This window comes from Leptosomus discolor, chromosome 3, assembly GCF_034619465.1.
Source record: "Leptosomus discolor isolate bLepDis1 chromosome 3, bLepDis1.hap2, whole genome shotgun sequence".
NCBI lineage: Eukaryota > Metazoa > Chordata > Aves > Leptosomiformes > Leptosomidae > Leptosomus > Leptosomus discolor.
Window position 1 is genome coordinate 41,842,155 of NC_141393.1, and position 24,610 is coordinate 41,866,764.

Sequence of the window (24,610 nt, forward strand, 5' to 3'; positions counted from 1 at the left end):
TTACACTGCCCACTGATTTTAAAGGTTGGAAGGCAGAATTACTGTTTTCCTTGTGTCCCCCTAAATCCTGTGCAACACCATCATAATAATGAATTCCCTTTCATTGCCTTGTTCGCCAAAGGAAACTGTTGTGTGTGGAAAGGACTGATTGAAGAGGGCACACACAGGAAGCCAGGTGTACTTCGCTTCACCTTTGTCACTGACTGTAGCACCAATGTGAGGGATGGCAGGCAGGTAGCATGGGCAGTCCCATCAGGCAGCTGCCGGGGCTGGCTAGGGCTAATGGCATGTTTGCTTTAGGGTGAAAACTTTTCCCTGTTAAAATGACTATGGCCGCTGACTTCTGCCGTGGTTGAGAGAAATCCTGGGACACAGTCCTTCGAAAAAGAGGATCGATGTCTTTTCAGGACATCTCGTCTACTTTCGTGATGCCGTTGGCTGCTCAGGGAGGCTGCCTTTACATTAACGGAGAGACATTCTGAAAGCAGCCCAGGGCACATGCTTGGCAACACGAATCTGCAGAAGGACAGAGAAGCAGCTATGTGGATAGCTGCCAAGTTGCAACAAGACCTGTAAACAAAGATTTCCTAACTGGTTAAGAAACTGAAACAAACATGTATAAAAGCAACTGTTAATCACCAAAAGCGCCTCCCTGTGATTTCATATCCTGAAATGAGGCTTTTCTTACTCCAATTGTAAGCCGATTAACTCAAGATCTAGTTGCACAACTACTAATATACCTGTCAAAATGGAGCCCTGGTTCTGACCAATGTTTGTTATCACAGTCATAACCGCAGTTAATAATACGAGTAACAAATGAATGGATAAACTCAGTGAATATTATGTGAATCAACTTCACAGCTGCAGTTCTTAACAACCTCTGTTCCTTCCTATTCAATCTTCTTTTTGATTTCATCTACTCATGTTATCCAAGTCTGTCCCTGCTCTTCCTCAGTTCATTGCTACCATCTAAACACACGCCAAAACCTATTTTCCTTCAGGTTGCCCATTTTCTGTTCTCTAGACTAAGAGATTATTTCCAGGGTTTTTTTTCCCCTCTCTCAAGTCTTTGATAGCCATGATGGAGTGCAGTTTACAGAGCGTAGTGTAAAGTGTGTTGTATCGCATTATATAGTAGTGGTAAGAAATGTGGAGACGAAAAGCTTATTCTGTGCCTTCATAGCCGCATAAGCCACCACTGAAAAAGACAATGCTACGTCTATCCAAGGAGCTCATTAGTATGTTATTTGCTTAGAGTTCTTGGTCAGGACACCTCCTTACAGCTGTGGAAATAGTTGCATCTCTACCGCTAGGTATCAGTGATTGTATGTAAGTACACCATGCATCTTCTTGCAGCCGTGCTGTCTTCTGTGTACAAGAACAGAAAGCTGTTCTGGTGGTGAAAGTTATGATGTGCTATGTCCCCTCATGACTTCCTTCAGATTCTTGGTGTAACCTTGAGGAAGATGAGTTTCCTCAAAACCTTAGCTCCTCATCTCTAAAAGAAGGACTTCAACAAGGTCACTAGGAGCCTCGCAGGGGCATTAGGAGAATGAAGTCATTACGGGCTGAAGGGTTGATAAAAGGAGAAACCAACCTTAGGTAAACGTTAGGCTTATCTCTGCCTCATAGGCAAAGCACAGGTAGTATTGCAGCTATTGTCCTTCATTGAACAGGGATGATGTTTAAAGCCTTTTATGATGGTACTACGTGTTCCTAGCAGACTTCATTAGCCTCTTGTTTGGAGGCTTCCACCTAACAAGTGCTTGAAACAGCTTTTAAAATGTTTCACGATTTTTGAAAATGTCACAACCTGTTTTAAAACAGGTTTGAAAGGATAGAGACAGTGGAAATAACAAGGGAGAAGACGGACTGGAATGAATAGGTGACAATGGCAGCGATGTGGAACCACATGGTGCTTTGAAAGGAGACACGTCCATGCACTAATTCACGATCCTTCACTCCTCTGCCATTTGGCTTGCAGAGTTAAATGGCGGTGACAGCCTCTGCTCAGAGCTGGATGGATGTTTCTGCAAGAGCTGAGATGTGTTTCATGAAGTGCTGTGCCAATAAATAACACAGCACAAGAGTAGCATGCGGTTTTTTCAAATGTATATATAAGCAACTTCAGCAGTTGTCAACAGATAATGATGATGAAGTATGTGTGTTGATTTCTCAATAGGCTTTCTGTATTTACAAATTTCCTTGGGCTGGGCTGTGTGATACCTTCTCACCGCTTAGGAAGATGAGCATTGCCCTTTTCCCATGCTTACAGTCCTCCACATCTTCTCAAGGGTTATTGTACCTTGGTGATTTTAATCATCCTCGGTAAGGACTGTATTTTACTCAATATCCTGTGTACTGTTGCTCAACGATGTGTTGAGTTTAAGACCAAAGTATACTTTGCTTGACTTTGAACTGAACAGTAACGCCAAATTGAGTATTAGCAGATCTGTGTTTACAGTACTATTAGTTGTTAGAATTTGGACATTCAAAGTACTTCATAAATACCATGGAGATCAATTTGCTTATTGCAGGAATTGCTCCAGGATTGTTGAGATATTCTTTTGATGAGAAGAAGGTACAACGTCTCGTCTTCAGCATTTTATCGTGGAAAATACATTTAAATGCATTTTTGCCCAAATAGATTTTCTTATGCACTGTTACAGAACCTGGAGAATATATTCTAGTTCTCGTTTCATCAAGACAGCAGTATCTGCAGTTCATCCAGTTCTGCATTAAGCAGTGTGACTGATACTTGTAAGCGGTGATTCATTCTTTCCTGCACCTTCAGAACAGAGACCTGTTTCATTTTTTGCATCTGTGTCCTTTTACACATGTCTAAATGAGTGCTGCTGAGGTGAGCTGTACGTTCAATGCGATAAGGCTTGCGGTACGTCATAGTTCCCATGGAGGTTCAGTCTGAAGAGTCCGAGTAATGCCAAGGAAAGCCTGGCCCACAGGCAAGATTCACAGAGCTTGAGAACTTTTATCAGCGATGGTCTCCAGAGAGGAGCTTCAGAAAGTCCTTTTGCTGAACCTAGGACATTGATTACCTTGTAGATAAGGACCAAGAATCAAGATGTAGTTTGATGTTATGTGGGAGGCCAACGTAAAGTAGAGAGGCTAGATTTAACGTGGCTATGATAGTCCACATTCAGAAAAGACATGTGAGAGTGTCCACATGAGACTACGGCTTCTCTCCCAGGGATTTTGAATGATTGTATCCTCAGCAGCGGCCAATAAAGTAGTGCTCCAGTGGTAGCCAGAGAAAGTCCACTCACAAATGTTAGTACTGGTGTTTGCATTGTGTTCTGCTATTAAATTGCAAATCTTTTTGAATGCCTCCCTGGCAAAGGTGTTAATCTCTTCCTGTTTGTTCAGGACTAATCTTGACTAACTTCTTTTAAAGACTTGCCTTTAGTTCAAGAATAAAAACTAGACAAAAGGGATCTTGGGTATAACTGTTCCTTGTAAGTCAGATATCTCTGTTCTTAATGCCTTCATTCATTCTTACTCACAGGAAAATTGCTGCAGGCTGCTAGATCAGTTGGGAGTCCTGGAGGACTCCAGTCAGAATATGAGTTCATTTAATTTCACTGTGAAAATAGGATTAGTTGTAGTCTTGTGATAAAAGACGGTCTGGAGGCTGTATGTTTTTCTGTGGCTTACTTTGATGTGAGAGAAACCAATGGTGACATCTTTGTAGAAAAGATGTGTAAAAAGCGAAGACTTGGCTGCCAAAAGCAAAGCGCATGTTGGCAGCACATCCGAGTCATAGTATTTATGTCAGGATAAACCATTGCTGCAATGTAAACTTTTAATCCAGGCTGAATGAACGCTCTGCTTAACAAATAAACCGAAATAATCAAAACGTAATCTTCACCTGCGTGTTATGCCCTGTAGGTCCAGAATTTAATTCAGAAAACGATGGCTGAGGTTTACAGGTTTTGGGCGGAATTCTCAGGCACATGAAGAACCATTTACAGTGTGGTGTAAAAATTCTCTTCCAGTGAGTTGTCCCTGTATGTTATGGAGTTATTGAGCAGCATCAACGTCTTTCCTTCAAATTGGCTGCTGTAAACCATCCTATGAGGGAATGAAGCAACTTACTGCACCCTACTTTTGTTACTTAGTTATACCAATGTGTTTTATTTCTGTGCCGTTTGCTTAGCCATAACTCTTCCGTCCTCACCATAAAAACAAAGAACCTCTACAGGTATCTGTTTTTATTTAGGTGTATATTTAGGCAGTAAATTTGTACAGATTATCAGTGCTAGCTTCTTCCTGAGAGACAGAGACTTTGGGACATTTTTAACCTTAGTCATCATATTTGCAAATATGGGTTTTGAGACATCAGTCCCAGCGAAAGGAGAACACCTCATGTCAGTCAGCTGACCTTGTCCTCACTATTATATTGAGCTACAGATTTTTGGTAGCTCCCCATTCAGTACCAAAGTTTGCTTGAAAGAAAAGATATCTAGGGCAAGTGTCCCTACCATAAAGTTTAGTTATTCAGTAGCAAAATTTTGGTTTCCAAACTCTGAACCTCAGTTGGAAAATCCAAAACAGAATTACTGCTGCAGTTCACTGTCAGTCCTGCAGCTTAATCTCAGTCTCTCTGCAGATTATATCTCCCATGATGTATTGCTCCTGCTTTTTCAGAAAAATCCTGGAGAAGAATGTGAGAAAAAGTACCATAACTACATAAAAAGCGTGCCAGAGGCATTTCTGAGTCGAAATGCCAATGCTTAAGGTGAGGGAGGGGGAAATAGTTTTAGCTAAACATTAAAACCATTTTTGTTTCTATTCCCCCTTCTATTCACTCTATTCTATTGCGTGCATAACTTTCTTGGGAGCACTTTATAAAGAAAGAAAATCCGTGAGTGTTGATTTGCTGGTTCAGCTGCTTCTGGTATTGCTTTTGTTGTCACTCCCATTTTTCTTTGAAATCTGAGGCACTTGCAGCCTGTTTCGAAGTCTGTTTCCATTATGTTTCCCTCTGATAATGGTTTCGTCAGATGCCCAGCAGTTCTAACTACCCACTGTATCTGCATCAACACTGTCAATGTTTGGCCAAGACTTATTTTCAGCTAGTTTATTTTTAAATGGAAGGGAAGGAACTCTCTAAAGAATATTTTCCAGTGATAGGTGTGAGATTGCACAACATACCACTGCAAGAGAGTCTAAGGTTGAACAAAGGAAGCCTGACCTGTTAATAATACCTCTCAGCCAAATATAAACAGCTTTTTGGTTCCTACTGGCTGACACTCTGAGAGTAGGAACAGTGAAACAGTGGCAATGCTTATGAAAAGTTTAAAAATGGATGTACCTATGGAAATACAAGTTTTCTAGTTCCACTCTGCTGAAAGAGAGCATATGTAAAGGTGATCTAATGACATCTGCGCCTCTGTTAGCATGTGACAATCTTGCAAGAACAGCTACATGTACCCAAAATGCCTCTTAGGCTACATAATTTATCCTTTGTTTCTTTACAGAGGAGCTGGGGTGGATGGGAGAAGTTGTAGCACAGCTGTCTGTGGGCTTCTCTGCATTATATTGTTTCCGTTTGATGATTGTATTGGGATGGTACGCAGAGGCTCTAGGTATGCGTTTAGGACTTGTTACTTGGACTTTGTATGTGTTTGGAAAGGAAAGGCGTCAACTTTTCTGATGAACTTACAGTCTCACTTTATACGCGTCGAAGAAGGAGGTTTGAAGTTGTTTTGGAGACAGTGCCCAGATATCTGGGAATTGATCTTTTGGGCTGATGTACAACATAAGGATGTCCTATCGCTTCCTTCCAAGACAGTCAGGGTTGGAAGGGAAACCGGTTAGTTGATTTCCATGCAATATAATTGATGATACGTGATTACCCTGTTTATTTCCTTCCAGCATAAACATAGGCATCACGTGGCGGCAATTCCACATGACACCTTGTAGGCTCACCTGGGCTGCTGCTCTTCTCCTGAAGGAGGACCAAGTTTACCTTGTTTGTCCCTCTTTGATACGTATCTGGGTATCAATACCGTCTGAAACGAGTTACCTAGAAAATTTATAAAATATTTCTCATTAGAGCTAACTCTCTTAGAGCTGGAACAGTTTCCCTAATATTCCTCTTTGTTTATTTCCCTCCGACCAGGCAGAGCCACAGATCATTGTCCTGTTTGTATCGAGCATTGGGACATTACAGAACCGTCGTTTGACAGTCTTTTTTGTTGTTGTTGTTGAAGCAGCAAACTCAATTCTTTCAGCTCTTTCTCATATGCCAGGCTAAGTAAATACTCTTCAATCTGGACCTGTTTCATTTTAACAGCTGTTAACAGTTAAAGCCTTTTATGGTGGAGGGAGGAAGGCAGTGGAAGAGGACTGCAACGTAGAAGACACTGAGCATCCACTTGTTCCTGCCCAGGGCTGGGACTGTATGCAAAGAGATCTCAGTGCTAAATATAATCACCTGCACTTACTTTTAACATTGTGTATTTGGGATCTGGTCCAAAATTTATCTAAATTTGTGCTGTATATATAAGTTATGGTAAGTCCTGCAACATAGTAGTTCTGGAGCATAGTTTCTTATTCTTCCTGCAGTGGTCTGGCTGCAATTGCTTGTTTTCAGATTCAAATATCTTTGCCTCTGCATTCTTGTCTTGGGCTATGTTGAGACTGAGGCCTCACTGGTTGCTAACTAAGCTGGCATTAGATATGGATTAGCAGGTTGCAGGACTTTGGTTTTGCTCTTATTAAGGATGAGCAGCCTTGCTAAAGACTGGACTAACGTCTTAAGTTGGCTATGGGTCTATTGTGTTCAGAGAGGGTGAAGGACTGAACGAAGATCCCACCACAGCTCTCTCTAGACACAAGATTGTAAGTCGCAAGTTTAGAGCTTCTTTAATACTCTGAAAATACTGAATGCCTGTCTTCTAAATCAGGATTCATAGGTAGTATGTACAACAAAGAGATATCCCAGAATGAACAAATTCCCTAAACTACACATGTATCAGTAGTCCATTAGTGACAGACACGGTTGCTGAAGAAACATATTCTTACTCTTACCTGCTTCTCTGGTGTCATCGGAGGAAGTCAATATTATCTTTTTCAAATGTTAAAAATCAATGGAATAATTGTTGAAAATATCGTGGGAGAGAGAGCTAAAGAAACGTTTTTATCACCTCCTTTAACAATAAATTGTTATCTACAGTTACATTGCACATATTCTGCATGTTATAATTGCAGTAGTAAGTCTAAAAATATCCTAATATTACTTGCAAAAATTATAGACATCTGCATTTGCGATGCTGAAGTAATTTCTTCCTTGCTATGGACAGTAACGGAGAAACTATCAAATGCATGCTGGAAAAACTTGGAGATGTTTCATGTTCAGACAAGATCAGAAGATGTGGCAGATAAATTATACATGACCTGATTGCACAGATTGCTTTAAGCAACAGCTATTCATTGCCACACGGGTTACACCACAAGTTTAAATGAAGTGTGGAATGAGAACCAAGAGACTGGTAGAGAAAGAATAACATAATTACTGATAAGGCACTCTCTTCTTGTGGGTCATGTGGAAATACGACCAACAGTAGTTATTTTTTGCATAATGTTTTTAATCATGGGATGTCAAAGCAGATTACAAAAGAGGAAAGGATCTTTATCACCAGGCAAGGCAAACACCAAGTCATGCTTTTCCCTGCCCCGCTCTCCCAGGAGATCTGCAGTTCATGAGGTATGTGGCTGAGAGATCCTGAGTCAAAAAGTCATGTTTGCATTTTATTGCCGTACCTAAAATGCTTGACACTTGGAGGCCACTAAGAGATTTTACTTTGATATCTTCCAGCTCACTTTGCACTGGACAGGAACCCAGATAGTCTTTCTCAGTGTCATAGGAAAACACAAAGCCCAGTTTTAGGGTCTTATTCTTCAGGGCGGTCTATATACTTACATTGCTAATTAAATAGCTACAGATATTTCTTTTTTCTCGTCTTTGACTCGCATGGGCAGCAGAAATGCCCACTTGAGAAGATTTGGCCCTTTTCAGGATGGTGTGAGGAGGCCTTTTCTGCACAATAGTTAGGGTTAGCCCTTGCACAAAGGCAACTGTGCCCTTATATTTAGTCCAAAAGCAGCAGAAAACTTATTATTAACAGCTGCATGACTGCAGCTGTCTCTTGCTTTAAAACCGGAAGCTTTGTGGCTGCCACAAATCATGAATGCATCCACCAGTCCTGAAAAATCTGGATTCATGGCCTGGATGGTGCTGTTTCTCTGCAACTGTACAGGATGGTATGAGGAGATTTTTGGAGAGAAGTGTTTAATGGCCCATAGTCTGAATGTTGGTTATCCAACCAGACTGCTTTGAGGCATAGACAAAATCGGGAGCTATTGGCAGCCTCACAAGCAAGAGTCACAAGCAGAGGTGACTGGGCTCCCCATGTTCCTGCGTCCCCATTGCAGTGCCCAGGGAAACAAGAATGGCTGTGCTTCATCAGACCAAAGGTCTGTCCTGCCCTGTGCTTGAGAGTGGCCAGAGGCAGGTGCTTGGGGGGAGGAGTATGACAGTAGGGCAAAAACATAAAGTGCTCGCTGCATGATGTGCTCTCCCAGCATTTGATCACTTCAGAGCTGGTAACTTCCCAGGGCAAACAGAGTTTTTCTATGAATGCAGCAACACTTCCAGTCTACTCTGGAACCTACATAAACTGTGCATCAGCAGCAGTCTTCGTCCAGCCTCTGGTTTTCATGTCACAAAAAACCTTTGCTGGAACTTCAAGGTCTCATCCTTGTAGTGGCAGAAATCAGTTTTGCCTTCACTGCTGAAAGGCTTTGAATCTATTCTGCCATCCAGTGACTTCCCATGATCTTCCCTTACTTTCCTTGTCAGCTGGTGTAGTGGAGATTGACTTTCAGAAGGCTTCCCATATGTGGGAAGAGACTGGTTGTTGCAAGACTCTTGTTTGCTAAGGGCTGGTCCACCAGCCAAGTTCACCGAGAGAGAGAGACTAATTTTTATCTTCAGGGCTCCCCACCCACTTCTTCACAGCTCCCCTTGAAGCCATGGTCATGCAGGGCTCTGCATTTCCACCATTTAACCATGGGAGAATTTCTTTCCTGAGGGACTGCTCTGCTGGCCAAGTACCACGGCGTTTCACCCCCGCCGTGTGCCAATTATGACAAGAACTAGACCAATGCTGTGTAAATTCCCCAGAGCTCCTGTTTTCAACGTGGCTGCCTGGACCTGCTTCGCTGTGCACCCGGCGCTTGCTCTTCCCAGAGGCCGCTGTTGCAGTCACAGAAGGGCGCGGGCTGCCTCACACAGCTGGCAAATCTGGTTTAGCACGGCCCTTTTCTTGATGGCACAGTTCACTGGTCTTGCAGGAGGGAAAATAAGTATCTTCTGCAAATTGGCACCTATGGGAAAGAAACCTGTTTTTTTCATGGGCTGCAAGTGAAATATAAAGTAACATTTTTCTCCATGCATGTATGTTCACTTCAGGAGACAAAAAAAAAAAAAAAAAAGTCTTTAAAAATATTGACTTGCCCTACTTTGTATTTAGCAAAGTCCAAGGCTCCAGAAAGTTTTTCCTCGAATGGCCTACAGCTACTTGTTTGTTTTCTTTAGTATGACAAGCTAGTCTCAATCAACATTCTCATCAGATAAAACCTTAGGCTTGTCTTTAATTACAGTATTAAATATGGTACTTGTTAAATCTGGGCCTTGTTGCTATGTAATTTCATAGCAAACTCCCAGTATTACACTGCCCACTGATTTTAAAGGTTGGAAGGCAGAATTACTGTTTTCCTTGTGTCCCCCTAAATCCTGTGCAACACCATCATAATAATGAATTCCCTTTCATTGCCTTGTTCGCCAAAGGAAACTGTTGTGTGTGGAAAGGACTGATTGAAGAGGGCACACACAGGAAGCCAGGTGTACTTCGCTTCACCTTTGTCACTGACTGTAGCACCAATGTGAGGGATGGCAGGCAGGTAGCATGGGCAGTCCCATCAGGCAGCTGCCGGGGCTGGCTAGGGCTAATGGCATGTTTGCTTTAGGGTGAAAACTTTTCCCTGTTAAAATGACTATGGCCGCTGACTTCTGCCGTGGTTGAGAGAAATCCTGGGACACAGTCCTTCGAAAAAGAGGATCGATGTCTTTTCAGGACATCTCGTCTACTTTCGTGATGCCGTTGGCTGCTCAGGGAGGCTGCCTTTACATTAACGGAGAGACATTCTGAAAGCAGCCCAGGGCACATGCTTGGCAACACGAATCTGCAGAAGGACAGAGAAGCAGCTATGTGGATAGCTGCCAAGTTGCAACAAGACCTGTAAACAAAGATTTCCTAACTGGTTAAGAAACTGAAACAAACATGTATAAAAGCAACTGTTAATCACCAAAAGCGCCTCCCTGTGATTTCATATCCTGAAATGAGGCTTTTCTTACTCCAATTGTAAGCCGATTAACTCAAGATCTAGTTGCACAACTACTAATATACCTGTCAAAATGGAGCCCTGGTTCTGACCAATGTTTGTTATCACAGTCATAACCGCAGTTAATAATACGAGTAACAAATGAATGGATAAACTCAGTGAATATTATGTGAATCAACTTCACAGCTGCAGTTCTTAACAACCTCTGTTCCTTCCTATTCAATCTTCTTTTTGATTTCATCTACTCATGTTATCCAAGTCTGTCCCTGCTCTTCCTCAGTTCATTGCTACCATCTAAACACACGCCAAAACCTATTTTCCTTCAGGTTGCCCATTTTCTGTTCTCTAGACTAAGAGATTATTTCCAGGGTTTTTTTTCCCCTCTCTCAAGTCTTTGATAGCCATGATGGAGTGCAGTTTACAGAGCGTAGTGTAAAGTGTGTTGTATCGCATTATATAGTAGTGGTAAGAAATGTGGAGACGAAAAGCTTATTCTGTGCCTTCATAGCCGCATAAGCCACCACTGGAAAAGACAATGCTACGTCTATCCAAGGAGCTCATTAGTATGTTATTTGCTTAGAGTTCTTGGTCAGGACACCTCCTTACAGCTGTGGAAATAGTTGCATCTCTACCGCTAGGTATCAGTGATTGTATGTAAGTACACCATGCATCTTCTTGCAGCCATGCTGTCTTCTGTGTACAAGAACAGAAAGCTGTTCTGGTGGTGAAAGTTATGATGTGCTATGTCCCCTCATGACTTCCTTCAGATTCTTGGTGTAACCTTGAGGAAGATGAGTTTCCTCAAAACCTTAGCTCCTCATCTCTAAAAGAAGGACTTCAACAAGGTCACTAGGAGCCTCGCAGGGGCATTAGGAGAATGAAGTCATTACGGGCTGAAGGGTTGATAAAAGGAGAAACCAACCTTAGGTAAACGTTAGGCTTATCTCTGCCTCATAGGCAAAGCACAGGTAGTATTGCAGCTATTGTCCTTCATTGAACAGGGATGATGTTTAAAGCCTTTTATGATGGTACTACGTGTTCCTAGCAGACTTCATTAGCCTCTTGTTTGGAGGCTTCCACCTAACAAGTGCTTGAAACAGCTTTTAAAATGTTTCACGATTTTTGAAAATGTCACAACCTGTTTTAAAACAGGTTTGAAAGGATAGAGACAGTGGAAATAACAAGGGAGAAGACGGACTGGAATGAATAGGTGACAATGGCAGCGATGTGGAACCACATGGTGCTTTGAAAGGAGACACGTCCATGCACTAATTCACGATCCTTCACTCCTCTGCCATTTGGCTTGCAGAGTTAAATGGCGGTGACAGCCTCTGCTCAGAGCTGGATGGATGTTTCTGCAAGAGCTGAGATGTGTTTCATGAAGTGCTGTGCCAATAAATAACACAGCACAAGAGTAGCATGCGGTTTTTTCAAATGTATATATAAGCAACTTCAGCAGTTGTCAACAGATAATGATGATGAAGTATGTGTGTTGATTTCTCAATAGGCTTTCTGTATTTACAAATTTCCTTGGGCTGGGCTGTGTGATACCTTCTCACCGCTTAGGAAGATGAGCATTGCCCTTTTCCCATGCTTACAGTCCTCCACATCTTCTCAAGGGTTATCGTACCTTGGTGATTTTAATCATCCTCGGTAAGGACTGTATTTTACTCAATATCCTGTGTACTGTTGCTCAACGATGTGTTGAGTTTAAGACCAAAGTATACTTTGCTTGACTTTGAACTGAACAGTAACGCCAAATTGAGTATTAGCAGATCTGTGTTTACAGTACTATTAGTTGTTAGAATTTGGACATTCAAAGTAGTTCATAAATACCATGGAGATCAATTTGCTTATTGCAGGAATTGCTCCAGGATTGTTGAGATATTCTTTTGATGAGAAGAAGGTACAACGTCTCGTCTTCAGCATTTTATCGTGGAAAATACATTTAAATGCATTTTTGCCCAAATAGATTTTCTTATGCACTGTTACAGAACCTGGAGAATATATTCTAGTTCTCGTTTCATCAAGACAGCAGTATCTGCAGTTCATCCAGTTCTGCATTAAGCAGTGTGACTGATACTTGTAAGCGGTGATTCATTCTTTCCTGCACCTTCAGAACAGAGACCTGTTTCATTTTTTGCATCTGTGTCCTTTTACACATGTCTAAATGAGTGCTGCTGAGGTGAGCTGTACGTTCAATGCGATAAGGCTTGCGGTACGTCATAGTTCCCATGGAGGTTCAGTCTGAAGAGTCCGAGTAATGCCAAGGAAAGCCTGGCCCACAGGCAAGATTCACAGAGCTTGAGAACTTTTATCAGCGATGGTCTCCAGAGAGGAGCTTCAGAAAGTCCTTTTGCTGAACCTAGGACATTGATTACCTTGTAGATAAGGACCAAGAATCAAGATGTAGTTTGATGTTATGTGGGAGGCCAACGTAAAGTAGAGAGGCTAGATTTAACGTGGCTATGATAGTCCACATTCAGAAAAGACATGTGAGAGTGTCCACATGAGACTACGGCTTCTCTCCCAGGGATTTTGAATGATTGTATCCTCAGCAGCGGCCAATAAAGTAGTGCTCCAGTGGTAGCCAGAGAAAGTCCACTCACAAATGTTAGTACTGGTGTTTGCATTGTGTTCTGCTATTAAATTGCAAATCTTTTTGAATGCCTCCCTGGCAAAGGTGTTAATCTCTTCCTGTTTGTTCAGGACTAATCTTGACTAACTTCTTTTAAAGACTTGCCTTTAGTTCAAGAATAAAAACTAGACAAAAGGGATCTTGGGTATAACTGTTCCTTGTAAGTCAGATATCTCTGTTCTTAATGCCTTCATTCATTCTTACTCACAGGAAAATTGCTGCAGGCTGCTAGATCAGTTGGGAGTCCTGGAGGACTCCAGTCAGAATATGAGTTCATTTAATTTCACTGTGAAAATAGGATTAGTTGTAGTCTTGTGATAAAAGACGGTCTGGAGGCTGTATGTTTTTCTGTGGCTTACTTTGATGTGAGAGAAACCAATGGTGACATCTTTGTAGAAAAGATGTGTAAAAAGCGAAGACTTGGCTGCCAAAAGCAAAGCGCATGTTGGCAGCACATCCGAGTCATAGTATTTATGTCAGGATAAACCATTGCTGCAACGTAAACTTTTAATCCAGGCTGAATGAACGCTCTGCTTAACAAATAAACCGAAATAATCAAAACGTAATCTTCACCTGCGTGTTATGCCCTGTAGGTCCAGAATTTAATTCAGAAAACGATGGCTGAGGTTTACAGGTTTTGGGCGGAATTCTCAGGCACATGAAGAACCATTTACAGTGTGGTGTAAAAATTCTCTTCCAGTGAGTTGTCCCTGTATGTTATGGAGTTATTGAGCAGCATCAACGTCTTTCCTTCAAATTGGCTGCTGTAAACCATCCTATGAGGGAATGAAGCAACTTACTGCACCCTACTTTTGTTACTTAGTTATACCAATGTGTTTTATTTCTGTGCCGTTTGCTTAGCCATAACTCTTCCGTCCTCACCATAAAAACAAAGAACCTCTACAGGTATCTGTTTTTATTTAGGTGTATATTTAGGCAGTAAATTTGTACAGATTATCAGTGCTAGCTTCTTCCTGAGAGACAGAGACTTTGGGACATTTTTAACCTTAGTCATCATATTTGCAAATATGGGTTTTGAGACATCAGTCCCAGCGAAAGGAGAACACCTCATGTCAGTCAGCTGACCTTGTCCTCACTATTATATTGAGCTACAGATTTTTGGTAGCTCCCCATTCAGTACCAAAGTTTGCTTGAAAGAAAAGATATCTAGGGCAAGTGTCCCTACCATAAAGTTTAGTTATTCAGTAGCAAAATTTTGGTTTCCAAACTCTGAACCTCAGTTGGAAAATCCAAAACAGAATTACTGCTGCAGTTCACTGTCAGTCCTGCAGCTTAATCTCAGTCTCTCTGCAGATTATATCTCCCATGATGTATTGCTCCTGCTTTTTCAGAAAAATCCTGGAGAAGAATGTGAGAAAAAGTACCATAACTACATAAAAAGCGTGCCAGAGGCATTTCTGAGTCGAAATGCCAATGCTTAAGGTGAGGGAGGGGGAAATAGTTTTAGCTAAACATTAAAACCATTTTTGTTTCTATTCCCCCTTCTATTCACTCTATTCTATTGCGTGCATAACTTTCTTGGGAGCACTTTATAAAGAAAGAAAACCCGTGAGTGTTGATTTGCTGGTTCAGCTGCTTCTGGTATTGCTTTTGTTGTCACTCCCATTTTTCTTTGAAATCTGAGGCACTTGCAGCCTGTTTCGAAGTCTGTTTCCATTATGTTTCCCTCTGATAATGGTTTCGTCAGATGCCCAGCAGTTCTAACTACCCACTGTATCTGCATCAACACTGTCAATGTTTGGCCAAGACTTATTTTCAGCTAGTTTATTTTTAAATGGAAGGGAAGGAACTCTCTAAAAAATATTTTCCAGTGATAGGTGTGAGATTGCACAACATACCACTGCAAGAGAGTCTAAGGTTGAACAAAGGAAGCCTGACCTGTTAATAATACCTCTCAGCCAAATATAAACAGCTTTTTGGTTCCTACTGGCTGACACTCTGAGAGTAGGAACAGTGAAACAGTGGCAATGCTTATGAAAAGTTTAAAAATGGATGTACCTATGGAAATACAAGTTTTCTAGTTCCACTCTGCTGAAAGAGAGCATATGTAAAGGTGATCTAATGACATCTGCGCCTCTGTTAGCATGTGACAATCTTGCAAGAACAGCTACATGTACCCAAAATGCCTCTTAGGCTACATAATTTATCCTTTGTTTCTTTACAGAGGAGCTGGGGTGGATGGGAGAAGTTGTAGCACAGCTGTCTGTGGGCTTCTCTGCATTATATTGTTTCCGTTTGATGATTGTATTGGGATGGTACGCAGAGGCTCTAGGTATGCGTTTAGGACTTGTTACTTGGACTTTGTATGTGTTTGGAAAGGAAAGGCGTCAACTTTTCTGATGAACTTACAGTCTCACTTTATACGCGTCGAAGAAGGAGGTTTGAAGTTGTTTTGGAGACAGTGCCCAGATATCTGGGAATTGATCTTTTGGGCTGATGTACAACATAAGGATGTCCTTTCGCTTCCTTCCAAGACAGTCAGGGTTGGAAGGGAAACCGGTTAGTTGATTTCCATGCAATATAATTGATGATACGTGATTACCCTGTTTATTTCCTTCCAGCATAAACATAGGCATCACGTGGCGGCAATTCCACATGACACCTTGTAGGCTCACCTGGGCTGCTGCTCTTCTCCTGAAGGAGGACCAAGTTTACCTTGTTTGTCCCTCTTTGATACGTATCTGGGTATCAATACCGTCTGAAACGAGTTACCTAGAAAATTTATAAAATATTTCTCATTAGAGCTAACTCTCTTAGAGCTGGAACAGTTTCCCTAATATTCCTCTTTGTTTATTTCCCTCCGACCAGGCAGAGCCACAGATCATTGTCCTGTTTGTATCGAGCATTGGGACATTACAGAACCGTCGTTTGACAGTCTTTTTTGTTGTTGTTGTTGAAGCAGCAAACTCAATTCTTTCAGCTCTTTCTCATATGCCAGGCTAAGTAAATACTCTTCAATCTGGACCTGTTTCATTTTAACAGCTGTTAACAGTTAAAGCCTTTTATGGTGGAGGGAGGAAGGCAGTGGAAGAGGCCTGCAACGTAGAAGACACTGAGCATCCACTTGTTCCTGCCCAGGGCTGGGACTGTATGCAAAGAGATCTCAGTGCTAAATATAATCACCTGCACTTACTTTTAACATTGTGTATTTGGGATCTGGTCCAAAATTTATCTAAATTTGTGCTGTATATATAAGTTATGGTAAGTCCTGCAACATAGTAGTTCTGGAGCATAGTTTCTTATTCTTCCTGCAGTGGTCTGGCTGCAATTGCTTGTTTTCAGATTCAAATATCTTTGCCTCTGCATTCTTGTCTTGGGCTATGTTGAGACTGAGGCCTCACTGGTTGCTAACTAAGCTGGCATTAGATATGGATTAGCAGGTTGCAGGACTTTGGTTTTGCTCTTATTAAGGATGAGCAGCCTTGCTAAAGACTGGACTAACGTCTTAAGTTGGCTATGGGTCTATTGTGTTCAGAGAGGGTGAAGGACTGAACGAAGATCCCACCACAGCTCTCTCTAGACACAAGATTATAAGTCGCAAGTTTAGAGCTTCTTTAATACTCTGAAAATACTGAATGCCTGTCTTCTAAATCAGGATTCATAGGTAGTATGTACAACAAAGAGATATCCCAGAATGAACAAATTCCCTAAACTACACATGTATCAGTAGTCCATTAGTGACAGACACGGTTGCTGAAGAAACATATTCTTACTCTCACCTGCTTCTCTGGTATCATCGGAGGAAGTCAATATTATCTTTTTCAAATGTTAAAAATCAATGGAATAATTGTTGAAAATATCGTGGGAGAGAGAGCTAAAGAAACGTTTTTATCACCTCCTTTAACAATAAATTGTTATCTACAGTTACATTGCACATATTCTGCATGTTATAATTGCAGTAGTAAGTCTAAAAATATCCTAATATTACTTGCAAAAATTATAGACATCTGCATTTGCGATGCTGAAGTAATTTCTTCCTTGCTATGGACAGTAACGGAGAAACTATCAAATGCATGCTGGAAAAACTTGGAGATGTTTCATGTTCAGACAAGATCAGAAGATGTGGCAGATAAATTATACATGACCTGATTGCACAGATTGCTTTAAGCAACAGCTATTCATTGCCACACGGGTTACACCACAAGTTTAAATGAAGTGTGGAATGAGAACCAAGAGACTGGTAGAGAAAGAATAACATAATTACTGATAAGGCACTCTCTTCTTGTGGGTCATGTGGAAATACGACCAACAGTAGTTATTTTTTGCATAATGTTTTTAATCATGGGATGTCAAAGCAGATTACAAAAGAGGAAAGGATCTTTATCACTGTTTTATTGATGGGGAAATGCAGACAGAGAAGCAAGATAAATTTTAATGGAAGCAATTGCCCAGAGTCACTTAGCAGCCTGGAGCAGACCCGAGTAGACCCGAGACCGGAGCCAGCACGTCATGAGACCTTTTCCAGCAGTTTACCCACTTGGTCAAGCTGCCTCTCAGCATGCATCCCGCAGTACCAAACTGTCTGTTATGAAACCCAAATCTCACCTGTTACTGTTTCTTCCCTGTCAAGGCTCAGAGTTTAAATCAGTAAGATGAAAGTGCATTGCTCCTTTTTTGCATTTTTATTGATGGTGAAGCGCTGTGATCACATGTTGGGTGAGACTGTTGGCTAATTACATAGGCTACAGCTACGTGGAGGCAACAGAGCAGAGAGCAAAGATCCTTCATACCCAGACTCTCTTTAGCACTTCTGTTCCACTCTCAAGAGAAAAGGACAAAGTTAGCCCCGTGTCCAAATGCTCAAAGAATTAAATAAGTATTTTACCCTTTAAGAAGGTTGTCTTAAACTTTAAATCTTTTGCTTCTCCGTTACAGAAATCTGTTGATTTGCAACAAAGAGGGGACATACAAATAATGGGTTTTGTTAAATAACACTAGCTCTGCATATTTTTTTCTTACCAGTTGTACTTAATGCAGTAGCTTCTTTGACTCTCTGTTAACAACCAGAGCTCCCACCTGCAGGAGAGAAGCTGTAGTAGTGAGTGCTATTGAATAAGGACCTGTAAGAAAAGTAACAGAAATAATCTCTCCTTTTTGCAGCTTGCTGTCTATACAGTGATGTTAAGGCTGTGCTCTAATGTATTTATGGTAATTTGTTAATTACAATATACCTTTTCAAATACAGTTAGCCAAACTGATTGCTATGTAAGCCTGTCCTTGCCCACTGCTTCCTCTGAGACTGTCCGGACCAAAACCATCAAGAACTGCAAAGATCCGGTGTGGAATGAAACATTTTGTTTCAGGATACAGAGACAAGTAAAAGTAAGATGCAGAGTGCATTTGTTTTTCTTTGGGGGGGGCAGAGATATCATTGTGTGATTGGTTTGTAGGGCACCATAAAAATAAATACGTGTGAGGGGCTACAAGGCTGAGAGTTAGGCTATAGCATGAATTATGGCATAGCATAAAAGATAGCCAAGGTATTTCACAACTATTCATAGAATGTTCTGTCACTTTTCACTTTCTCTTCTTCCTTTTCAAGAGTAAAGGTGAGAATTTCAGAGTAATTTGAACAGCGTAAAAGAAATGTACGAGCTAAGCAGTGGAAGCATCACAGTGCTGTACTTTTTTTACTATTCCTTTGGAATGACCTGCGACAACAACAACAAAAAGCTAAAGTTTGCAAAAGATTACCAGCTGAGCTTTTATGATGAAGATAAACGTTAGCGCTTAATATTTGCAAGTCCCACCACCCACTCCCTCCAAAACTCAGCATCAACATCAGAGCCCAGAAATCCACAAAGATCAACGACAGGCCAAGTAAGCCAAGCTTACTTCACACCTGGGGCAATCAAACTCTGCTTTAACCTCACACCCTTCGTTTCCTAGTGTTGGTGGCAGAGCAGGACAAGAACACTTCTACCTGGTGCCAGATCAGCAGGCTGGTCCCCTGGCTCTCTTGAGCGTTGATAAACTCCTCCAAAGAGCGTTCAGAATAGCTCAAAGTATTGCTACACCACAGGATCTCCAGTGGAAAAAAAAAATCCCTCTTGCCTTTGTCTGCACAAGTTGCCCATGATACAACTTCTTGGGCTTTCTTCCACAGTGTTAGGCTGTACTGGTGCTCTGGTATGGCTTTCGGCATTAATACGTCTGCGCATCTGTGGCCTACATCCAGCGCTTTCCCTGCACCGGACCTAAAAAAATTCTGACTTCGTTCAAAATATGAGTGAGGCACAATTTCACTGACCCCTGCAGGTTTATCAGTGAGGCAAAAGCCAAGTGACAAACATTGCAGCACGGGAACAAACCCCCACTATTCGGCCACTCTTGCACCGGAACACCTGCTCCTTGCAACGGTTTGTGGCTGACAGGTCTTTCAGAACTGCAATACCACAAGTAAGAGATGAAAACAATCTCTTGGCCACAGGAAGCTGCTTCAACTAGTCCCTCACAGAGTAGTATTTGGGAGGACCTTACACTTACTTTTTTGTGTCATTTCACATCATCTATAATTGGAAAGGTATCGAGGGTAGATTCCTAATCCTAAAACGATGGATGACTAAGGTAATTTTCGTTCAGTGAAAAGCTGTAAGGCCAGAATTAACTCTCTCCAGTGTGTTTTCTGGGGGGGGGGGGTGTGTGTAAAGGGAAGACAGGTTGCATGTACTGTGAGTATATAGTATCACCTCCTGCAGTTCTCAAGTGGTCATTTCACATCAGACATCTGGGCTTGTTAGTAGCTGGACCTGTGCAAGGGCTATTCACCTGCATATCTGCTGCTGCACAGTGTTCTGCCAGAAAATGGAAAAGTTCGGTGTCATATCACAATTTGATGACACTGCATCATTTTTAATACTCCTAGATGTTAGCACTTAAGATGAATAAATGTATGCCCTAATTTCGAGGAGAATTTATTCTTTTTGTCTTCGTTTACTCAGTTTTGTGTTTGTGGAAGGGTTCTGAAAGTAGGAAAACATATATCAACCTGACAAGAATACGAATGAAATTGGGGAAACATCTACTGGCAAACAGCACAACCCCCTCTACCTCCAAGAAAAGGAAAACAAATAAAATTTTGTTGAAATAGAAGTTTTAAAGTCATTTCATCCACAATACTTTTGGTTGTTGGTTGGGGTTCTGTCGAGCTGTTGTCCTCCAGCCTACACATAGCTGCTACTATCTTAACTGATCCACGCATTGCTTAGGCTGCCAGATCATAGGTAGCCATGTATAAGTGCTGTGCGTTATCATGCCCTTATCTTGAATTGCTAATAACTCTTGGCACAGCCTTGGTGTGTACAGCCTTCCCCCAACACACCCCTCTGGTGTTTAGCTATCAAATAAACTCAGCATATTCCCTCCCCTTCCCTCTTGATGCTCTCGGGCAAAGAGGAAGGTGGGGCAAGGATAAGCCACTTGCTCCTCAGGAGGTGCCTCCTTAAAGTTTGCAGAGGCACTTTGGGCGTCACTGCCAGCTATTGCCTCTAATAGTGAAGTTGCATCCACACCTGTCTGCAGCTGGGAGCACGATGGGATCATACTGGAGTGTTCGTGAGGTAAGAATGCAAAAATTCAGACCATTAGAAGCTGAAGATGAGCGGAGGTGAGATTGTGGCTGGGATTCTGGTGCCTAAAAGAGGACTTGGGAGCTGTTAGTCCAAATTCACATATGTATTTAGTTATTTATGTCAGGAAGACTGACAGCTTTGCTGGTATTGGCCGTCCTGTGGAGGCACTTTTGGCAGTGGGGGAAGGAAGGCCAGCCGCAGTGGGTGATCCTCGTGGAGGCTGGGAAGCAGTCTGAGGTGCCTCACAGGAGCTTGCTGCGGATTTGAGCTGAGTCTGTGGTTTGATGCAAGCATTAGGTAAGTTTGGGTCTTCCACAGGGCAGCATCTGCCAGCTATGAGTATAGTCACATGCTGTGCCCAGGTAGCTGTGCTAGCAGCCACCTGTTAGTGCTGTACACAGGAGGGTCACTGACTAAAACCAGCTATTATCATGGACACGAAGATGGTCCTAGTTTGGTATTTGTGCATAACTTCACAACCTTTCACCTGTTTGCACTTTGCTATTTCTAGGAAAAGCTCCTGATAAAGATTTTAAAAGGAAAGTTGGAATTTTCACTAAATAAAATTATCTGAAGAAAACATCTGCTTTCTGTGTGAAATTTCAACTGTTCAAGAGAATGAAACATATTTTGCCTTTGTCTACAGGTGTTTAATGGAGGAACTTCTCAAGCATGTTACACTTAAGCTTAATTGTTGATAAAGATTTCTTTTAAATTCAAATGTCCTGTCATGTGATGCAAGAATTAATGTTATTCAAAACTATTTTACTGTGTTATCAATTTTACTGTTATTTCTTCCATCAATGACATATTTACACAGATGACTATTTCTTTCATTTCTTCTTCTTTTTTTAACTCTACGTAGACGTGGTTTTAATTTCCAAAGCAGTGCAAGTAGTTCATCTTCCAATTTTACTGCACAGCTTTGAAAATTGCAACACGCGCTTATGTGAGGTCATTTTTTATGAAGTATGAGCAATTTAATATTAATGTGGGTAATAACTTTGTCATTTTTCTGCAGAGTGAAGAATGCCCATGCTGCTCACTGTCTGTGAAAATCATAAGAATGAGAAATCTGAGAAAGGCAGATCAGTGTGAGTATCACAGTCTTTCCTTGCAGATCCCAGTAGTTCAGTTCTGAAAGCAGAGATCATAAGCAAGCTCTGTAACTTCTATTTGTGTATGAAGTGTCACCATGGTTTCAAATATTGATGTGTATTTGAATTTGGACTATTCTTAGAATATATTTTGGTATAAAAAATATCTTTCAGTTCATAGAATGTTACTATTAGTGAAAATATCAAAGGTCTACAGCAGTATACTGTAACGTATCTTAACTGCTAACAAGCTTCAGAGACAGTTTTGCTGGCTGTTAATTTTCAGTTGCTATTTTTGATGAACTGGGATGCAGGCTGCATTTCTGCTTCTCAACGAAAATGTCAGCACTGATGCAGAGTGGCTGCCAGAGCCTGTAGGGTAACATGGGAGATTTGGTATCATCTTCTGCACCTGTGTGGTTTTTTGTGCACAGTAGAAATACATACAGGCACCTCTGAATTTCTATTTGCTTACGTTAAAAAAAAAAAAGGAGCATTTCTTGACAAACAACTTTTTTTTTTCTGTTAAATGTTAAATGAAATATATTTGAAATACCAGACTTTCAAGGCAAACCAGTACCGTTGAAGTGTCTCTGGGGACTTGGAATGGGTGGAAGTGGAAGTGAAGAGAGGGAAAAAAAAAAAAATCTCAATAATTACTCAGGTAGAAGAAAGCAAGCTGAAGGTCAACTCAAATATCTGCCTCGGATAGAAAGAACAAGGTAGGAATGCAATGGAAAGGAAGTGACTACAAACCCTTGCATATTAAGTGAATTCAGCAAGAGTATTTACCTCCATGGAGATTAGTATGCAATTCTTGCTTTCCTGCTGTGGAGCATAGCACAGGAATATTGCCTTTTCTTGAAAACAGCACGTCTTCAGGTGGGGATGGTTCAGTTCCCTCTCTGCCTTTTTAATCTAAGCTGACCTGTTTTTTGGCATAAATGATACCAGCCCTAGGGAATGCCTAAGTTGTCCTGACAGCCGATAGCATTAATATAAATAACAACCTACAGAGTTGCTAGCCAAGTATCTGCCTCTGGACTTAAAATCGGGAATGTTTATTTCTTTCTCAGCATTTTATGAATGGAATGATTGTAAATGACAGTCTTTACATCCTTAGGACTGAAGACCTTCCAGAAGTCTAGAGCTCTTAGCTATATCTTAGCTCTTTATCTTTTATTAGTCTTTGTCCTGTATCTCAATTTTGAGCAGATGTTTGACTGTCTGATTGCAGGTATGAAGCTATATCACTGGAGATGTGCTTCCAAAGCCGGATGTGGAAGAAGGTCTTTGCTGGCAAGAGCCAAAAGAAACAGGGCTAGGTGCCAGGGTCTGAGAGAAGCAGTCTTGTCCATTCCCCGTCCCAGTCGCCTTTCTTTATTGTGCACCAGAGCACCATATTTTGTTTTCCCTCCCAGAATCAGGAGCAAGATACCTGTGGTACAGCAGCGAGCCAGTGAGATTTTATCTGCACCATACCTGTATGCTCTTTGAGAGTGGAGTCATGCCAGTTGGTGTGATACATATCACAACAAATGAGACTGTGTCAAAAAGTATTAACTGAATTGGCAAAGCGGTGTGAGAGTGCAGTGGGAACCTGTACCTGTTGGCCCTTCCATTCTTGACGAAAACATTGTGCAGAGAGGTTTTAATACCTAAACAATGAGAGAAGTCCTCAAAGGAAGAGATCCAAAGGCACAGGTTAAAAGCCTCTGCCATGGAAGAAGTAGATGTTGGCACGTTCAGCAAAGTTCACTTTGTAGTCTACAGCAACTTTAGAGCGGTTTAGGCTGGAGAGCATTTGTGGGCAGTGAGACAAGTGGAGACTTTGAAAGCAGCTTTGAGACTCCCAACCTACCCATTTCACTGTACGTAGAGGCGCCTGAACATAGCCCAATGATTTAAGAAGAAAGTAAGGATAACTAGTCAGGCTTACATAGCTGTATTTCTGCAGATACTTTCCTAAAATTAGTCTTTGCTCAAAAATTATTTTTTTAAAAATATTTTTGTAGGATTATATTTGGCATGTCATTCATGTATTTATTCAAATATTTCTAAATATTTGAAATATATTTAGCTCAAAATATATTTTAGTGTAAGAATCAGTTGTATTTCCCACTCACAGTTATTTGATTTAGTTAATAGTTCTGTAAAACCTAAAGTTGTTAAGAGAACCAGAGAGCTTAAAGATGGACCAGAAACGATTCAAACTGCAAAGAGCCATCATCGTTTCTCGGCCTTTTGGCTAAGATCAAGTGTAGTGTCTGTTCTTATCAGTTTGATATCTGATACGTCCTCGATGAGGGGACTTTATTTTTGAGGTGGGGTTCAGTCTGCTCTCCCTAGTAACAAGTGATAGAACAAGGGGAAATGGCCTTAAGCTGCACCAGGTGTGGTTCAGGCTGGATATTAGGAAGAATTGCTTGACTGAAAGGGTTGCCAGGCACTGGAACAGCCTGCCCAGGGAGATGCTGGAGCCACTATCCCTAGAGGTGTTTAAGAGAGGGGTAGATGTTGTACTTAGGGACATGGTTTAGTGGTGTTGATAGAGCTAGGACAAAGGTTGGCCTCGATGATCTTGAAGGTCTCTTCCAACCAAAACTCTTCTAGGATTCTATGATCTTTGCTGGAGTCAGCGTCTGATTAGACCAAGACGTGGAAGACTGCCTGTCATAGATGAGCATGCTTTGCTTTTCTTCAGCTGTGTCACTGAGTAGCTAAAGTGTCCTCCTTGTGCAGGAGGACTGCTACCTGCAACCCACAGCATCCATGTCTCTTGGCAGATGTCACATAATACAGGACTTGGTTTTTTCTTGTTAAAGGATAGCTGTGGCAATCATCTATAATCATGG

General features: G+C 41.5%; 1 pseudogene; it reads left to right on the forward strand.

The window, feature by feature from the left end:
• The first annotated feature begins 23,983 nt into the window (after nt 1–23,983).
• LOC147415823 (U2 spliceosomal RNA) lies at nt 23,984–24,095 on the forward strand (annotated as a pseudogene).
• The last annotated feature ends 515 nt before the right edge of the window (nt 24,096–24,610 follow it).